We start from the raw sequence: 7,081 nt of genomic DNA, 5'->3' as shown, positions 1-7,081 counted from the left end.
GCAGCCCTAGTCCATCCAAGTGCTCCCCAACTTCGCCTCTCTCCCACGGCAATGCAGAAACGCGTGGCTGCAAAACGCCCGGCGGCCGGAGCAGGCTTAAAAATCCCTTCCAAAAACAGCGAGGGGGGGAAAATCCCCGACATTCCCCGACCTCGCAGGACAGGGAGATGTTTTGTCGCCTGCTGCTGCGGGCACAGACAATGGTCGGGCTGTGCCTGGGGACGGGGAGAGAGAAGCAGAGAGGGCTCTGCGGGCTGGTGATCGCCGGGGGGATGCTTACAGACGCCGGGCTGTGCCTCCGTAGCTCAGGCTGGGTTTTGCCAGTTGATAATTAGCCTGACGGGAGCTTTTGAGAGCGGAGACATTTTTCCCGAGCGGACTGCGGCTCCCCTCCCGGCTCCCCTCCATTCCATCCTTTAGCCGGCTGCGAACCCCCCACCCCCTCTGCCTCTTTCTTTTTTTTTTTTTCTCTCTTTCTCTCTCTCTCTCTTTTTTTTTTTTTTTTTTTTTTTTTCCTCTCTTTTTGGGATGTGTGTGTGCTGTTGTTGCTCGGGACTTTTCCGCTGTAAGTGCGGTCCCGACGGCGCTTCCCGGGGGCAGCCGGCGGGTGAGCCCCGAGGCGCCCCAGCTCCGGATTTGGCCCTTTTAAAAATCCCCCCGCCACAGTCACAGCCGCGAGAATCCCCTTCCCTCAACTGCCCTCAATAATAGTAACAATAATAAACATTCAAAAATAATGCACAAAGCGGCAAAGCAGGCGCCTTTCCTTCCACATCTTTTCCTTTTCGGAGCAAAGCCATCACACTGCTAAACTTACACCAAATGCATTCGCGGAGTCGTTTGGGGAAAGATCCCGGTCAGGAAACGGTGCAAAATTGAGAAACGTTTTCGCAGTGTTTGTGTTGTGATTCCTCCCCCACCTCCCACCCCAAGTCTGCTTTTTGACCTCGAAAATACCGAGGAGGTCCGAAAAAGCAGACAACTTTTCATGCCTGCGGACGATACGGAGCTGACTGCGAGCGCACCGGTTCGGGTACGTGCACACACGTCCGTGCAAGAATGTGTGTGCCGCTTCACTAGTGCGGCTGTATGTATGCATGTACACCTTAGCTGTTGGTGCACATGTAGAAAAGGTCGTAAAAATGTATCCGAGTGTAAAAACAAGGAAAGGAAAAAAAAAAAAAAAACAAATTCACCGGGATCGGAAAAAAATAAAGAAAAGAAAGAAACGCTTCCCGTCCCCGAATACCAGATTGTGTTTCTCTTCTAATTTCATTTTTTTTTTCTCGACATTTGTCCGTATTTAATCGAATTATATTTAATTCGAGGTCTAAACAATCAACTCTTGCCTTTAAGTTGCCTCATTCCAACCCCCAGATCATTTCTTTGATGTTTTAAATCGCATCAAACAGCTTTTCCACGAAAGAAAAAAAAAGTTTAGGACTTGGCATGCTGAATACAAATATGCAAATAAATAAGCATTTAAGCATTTACTCTTGGTTTCCTGTCTCTATACTTGTGTGTGTTGGTGTGCGCGTCTCTGTATCTGCGTATATGTAGAAGTAGAGCTATATATGTATTGTATAGTGTGCCTATATACAGCTAGATGTATATTTAAATATACATATACTCTCTTACTCATATGCATATTATATACTCACCTCATAGATATCTTCATACTTGACATTTTCAACCAGTTTCCAGAGCATGATGGCAGGCTGTTCTCTAGGAGGTGAGTGCATTCATGTGAAGAGCAGATGTCTGGATTCTCAGTACTTCTCTGTCTGTAATGATCCATCTATAATTGGAAATGGGGGACAGACACCAAATCCGACGTTCCTCTTCCATCGCAACTTATATCTGTTGTCTGAAACAATAGGCTGCAGAAGTAAACCTCAATCGGAGAGTAAAAAACATTATCTGTTACATAGTTATATATATCTACAGACATATATGTGACTATATATCTACATATACACAGATATATAGACTTATACATATGTGCAGACGTATTAAGATATACACATGTATGCAGTTTCACATACACTGCCATACATATACAGGCACATGTACACACATATATCTCCAAACATATAACTTTCCCACGTATAGACATATATAAAATGACAAATTTATATATGTAAATTATATATATTCCTGTGTATGTATAGATATACCCAGACACATTTATACTACACATTACATACTCACGTATACATACAAACATGAACAATTTATATAGGACTGTACCTAAAAGCATATGTGTATATATTTATACATCTGTACTTATATACATGAATATACAGTGATCAAATGGACATATTATATGGTGCATATATCTGTTATTTTTATAGATGGGTGGATGGATGGATAGATAGATAAATAGATAGATAGAAGAAATTAATGAACATTTTTTGCAATCCTATTTATATTAAAATAAAGAATAGGTGGTCTCTGCACTAGGCGATACATCATTTGCAATGAGATATTATGCTTTTCCCCACATGCAATATGCTTTTATTTACATGTCCAGAAATTATCCTCTCATATGCAGTAAAACACCAAACCCGCGACTCCTCAACACATTCAAGCCAATTTTAAAGTAAAATATTTAGATCAATGATTTTCTTTTGAAAGCCTTATACTTCGGATTTGGACTGTATATTTTATAACTTAGAAACGTTTTCTCTGGAAAAAAAAAGAAAAAAGAAAAAAAAAAAAAAGAAAAAGAAGAAGAAAAAGAAGAAGAAGAGTTCAGCAAGCCTTCCTCTGCACACATTTGAATAGCGATTAGCTACTTTCTGAAAAACGATTAAAAACAGAGTTAGGTTTGCGCCTTTCCCGGCTAGCCCTCGGTTTGGAAGGGGAGAGGAGGAGCTGGACCATTTTTAACCTTTATTTATTTATTTTTTTCCCCAGGCAAACCTTCGTTCGCATTGTCCGTTTTTAACACGTTGTTCCGCAAAGAAGCGACCTATTCTTCAGGCAGGCAGAGCTCATCTCTGCTTTTGAAAGGGAATAATTGAGTTTTACAGCCGGCTGGTGCACCAGGAGGGGGGAAAAGAGGAAAAAATGAGAGAGACACACACAGACAGAGAGAGAGAAGGTGTTTCTAAATTAAAGGATCTGTCTCTGGTTCTTACAAATCTTTGTTATTCTGCATGTGATCCTATGGGAAAGTGCATGGTGTGCTTTGTACTTTCAAAGGTGCTACAGGTAAAGATGCTATTATATATGTAATCTCGAAAACGAGGAGAACTTCATCAGGAGACACTTCTGGTGCTGTTTGGTTGGCTGGTGGGAAGGATGGGCTTGTCTTTTTTTGTTCGCTTTGGCCTTAAATTCAAGAAGAAAGTATAAATTCACCTCTCTTTCCCCCAGCTCCCAGCTCCTGCAGCCTCCCTTCTCTCTCCTCCCCGTTTCTAAGTGCACATCTTCTAAAAAGTCAACCCGCAAAAGGCAAGAGACACATAACAGCCAGATATTACACCAGGAGCTGGGCAACCGTCTTGCTGGAAGTTATTAAAGCAGATTTTTTTTTTTTTTTTTTTTTTTCTTAGCACAGTCACTGCACAGAGGAGGAGGAGAAAAGAGCACATCTCTGAGTGGGTTGGCCAGAGCATTTCAGCTGAAGCAATAGTGTTAAAAAATGTTGAAAAGGAGAAGAGATCTATGCTGTTTGCATGCGGATGTGCAGAAAGAGCTATGAAGCCACCCCACACACTCTTTCATTGCACCTACAGAACTGAATGGCCCTCTTAGAAAAATATCAGGCTCATAAAGGGACACTTTGCCATCACCTTTGCTAAAGTCTTTGAGTCATGTCCTGCGAGGCTGGCACAGGGTAGAGTGAATGTGCTTCATGACAGCTAATGCTTTACCATTCTTGGCACCCTGAGTTAAATATGCCTTGCCTGCTGGGGGAGGGGAGAGGAGGGGAGAAAGAAAAGAAGCTAAAATAGATCTGGTGGCCACTAGCTCTCTGCTAACAGAAAGGTGTAGACTTTAAATGTCTGTTTTCGAGTACCACAGTTTGCTTGCATTTGCTTGCATTTGCAAAACAGGGCATAGGTGTCTCCAATGTTCATACAAATATTAAACAAAGGTCATCCATATATATATATATATATTTGAGCTTGTTTAGAAATTCCTCCCTCTCTGCAGCCTCTTTTAGTCTTCCTAATTTAGCAGTTTCAATCTGTAAGAGCTGCACGTATTTGTACCCGAAATAAAACCTGCTTTCAGAATGCGAGACACATCCTTGGAACTGACCGTTACAACCAATACTTTCATATCTTTAAAATAAATAAATAAATAATAACAAAAAAAGCGCACACAAAACACCAACAGACGTTTCTCTCTCATTTCGGGAAATGCTTTCAGGAAGGAAAGCCCTTGCTTCTGCACCGGTGAGCTGGGCAGGTCCAGCTCACCAGGCACCCTCACCCTGGCAATGAATATATATATATGTATATATATATGTATATATATATTTTTTTTTTTTTCTTGTTGCAAAAAGGGATACTTTGCCTCCAGCCCACTGTTGGGCCGTGCAGGGCCCCCCAACCCCTTTCCCCCCCGCCGCCCCAGCTGTGCCAACGCCGGGAAATGGCCCTGGAGCCGGTGGCGCCGAGCGGCGTTGAGCGAGGCAGCGGCGCCCTCTGATGGGAGATCCCTTCCTGCAGCTCCCTCCTCCTGTTTGCAGCCCGTGGCTGGGAGTTACAAGCAGCCAAACGTTTCCTCTGCTACAAATGCTGCTGCTGTCAGTGTTTCCTCCGTCAGGATAAATGTGTGTGGGTGCAACTTCGTTATTTGCACTGATTTTTTTTTTTTTTCTCCTTAACAGAGTGCTTAGTGTTTGAATCTCTTTTACAGTGAATCAAGAATATATTTTATCCTCTGCTTTTAAATGCAATGTAGGGCCTAGGTCAATTATCCTGAGCATCTCACCAAGCTGTCTTTTAATAACCCTGGCACAGGAGAAAGTGGATATTCCACTCTGTGATGGCTGCTTTGGTGGTGGGAGAAAAAATATCGATTTTAATTCAGTAAGTTATATTATAGTTATTTCATAGATTTTTTTTTTTTTAAATATTTACTTGCTTCTCATCATGTTTCAGAACTTTCAGTCATTCTTCATATTTTAAAGCCGTCACGAATCTTTATAATACATTATTTACTCCCATATCCAACCCCCCTGAAAAACCCTAGTATTGGCTGGAGTTTAAAATAAATCAATTTATCTTAGCGCCCTCTGCTGCTCGCTGCAAGCTGTCGTGTAAAGGCGGTTTTCTGATGTCTCTATCTGAACGTTCAATCCTTTCCTAAGCGTTTTCTACCTGTTCTTGCAAACTATTTTTTTTTCCTGACCATATATTTTCCATTTATTCCCATGTATATTTTATAATTCAGTATTTTTCATTGAACAGTCTCTTTGCAATTTGTTTTAAAGGGGAAGAAGTCATGTAGCGTATGTATCAAAACGTAACCAAATTCAGTCTGCTTATTCATGCCTTTCCAGAAAGCATTGATTCAATGTGCATTTTAGCTATTTTCTTTGTGAATAATACCAAGACAAACTCTTAAAATAAATTAATCTTCCAATATTTTGATGACACATCTATTTTCCATGTTGCATCCACAGTCATATCAAGGGGGTTACTTTCTTTGCATTTGGCTTTCCAAAGCTTGAATGCTCAGTTTTCTTGGAGACAGATCCTCAAACTCTGCCTCTGCCTCTGCCAGGGGCATCTTGCAGCAAGCCAGGAAAGCACAGCCACATGTGCTGAGCTCACTTGGACAGGTCCATGCAATTTGCCATATTTAATAAGCCTGTGGTGAAGAGAATGGGAGTTCTCCCACCAGGGATGACCTACCTGCTCTCCCCTTTGATACAGACTGTTCCCAAGCTGGGGATCAGGAGGAAGGTGTGACCCTGGGGCATCAGGACCCACTTCTTCTGCTTTGGTACTGCCAACCTCCCATACCGCTGCTTGCAGAGAGAGCAACACAATCTGAAATGTCTTCCCCCAAAGGGCTCTGAAACATCCTGAGAGCCATGCAGAAGAGCATGCAGGCTGAAAAGGACTAGTGTGACCATTTCAATCATCAGTTCTACATTCTTGTGAAAAGAAGGTACAGAAATACATTGCTGAAGGCTAGCAGGGTCTTCCCTATGATTCCTGCCCTTTTATGTGAGAGGAAGATAGAAAAAGAAATCTGTACCCGACAGAATCAGTAAGACCAACTGAAAAACCACGAAACAGGAAACCCAGCAGCTAGTTTGTTGCCACTGTCTCCCCTGGTTTTAAGAGCATGTTAATAATGACATGTTTGGCAAACTCATAGGAATGCTTTAGAGTCCTTCTTGCTAGTAAGGTGTGTGCCCTGTTAGAAAACTATTCACAGTATGTTTGAAGACATAGTCTGTTTACAGGAGGACATTGCTGCTGCCTTTGCTTTGGGGTTTTCTTTCTGCCTTTCTTCTCTGGATCTGGGATGGGGAAGAGTTGTAGGGGATGAATGATAACAAAGAGCAAAACAACCTTATGAAAATCCCAGCTGTCACCACATGGAGACACTGAAGATACCTTTGCTCTGTTTTTCCAGCTGAGAGCAAGGATGTTCTTCTATTTGCTTTTGGCAGCAATTGTAAAATTGTCAAATAGCTGGAAAAAAAGCAAAGAAGAGAAAACTTAAAAGGCAAGAGGAGGTGTGTAGAGAAGAATTTAAAAGCAGCATCTCAGCAATTAGATTTTATTTATTTATTTATTTATTTTTTTTCAAATATGAAGAAGCAGATAGGTACAAATTTAAAATCAGGGTACAAAACATGAATGTCTGTTTTGAGCTAATGATAGGAAATATCCACTCATAGCTATTTAGCCCACATTGACAGTCTAAAAGATAGTGAATTTTGTTGAGGAGAATGCTATTCTCTATTTGGAAAAATAGAATTAAAATTTTGAATTTCTCCAATAATAATAAAAAAAGATTTCAGATGTCACTTGTCTATCTGTGGTACTTACTTGGCTTTTAGTCTTTGATGCAGCCAATGGAGTCCTTTATAAACAGGAAATGA

The sequence above is a fragment of the Aythya marila genome, assembly GCF_965140915.1.
Source record: "Aythya marila genome assembly, chromosome: 3".
NCBI classification, from domain to species: domain Eukaryota; kingdom Metazoa; phylum Chordata; class Aves; order Anseriformes; family Anatidae; genus Aythya; species Aythya marila.
Note: the sequence above shows the minus strand (reverse complement) of the source record.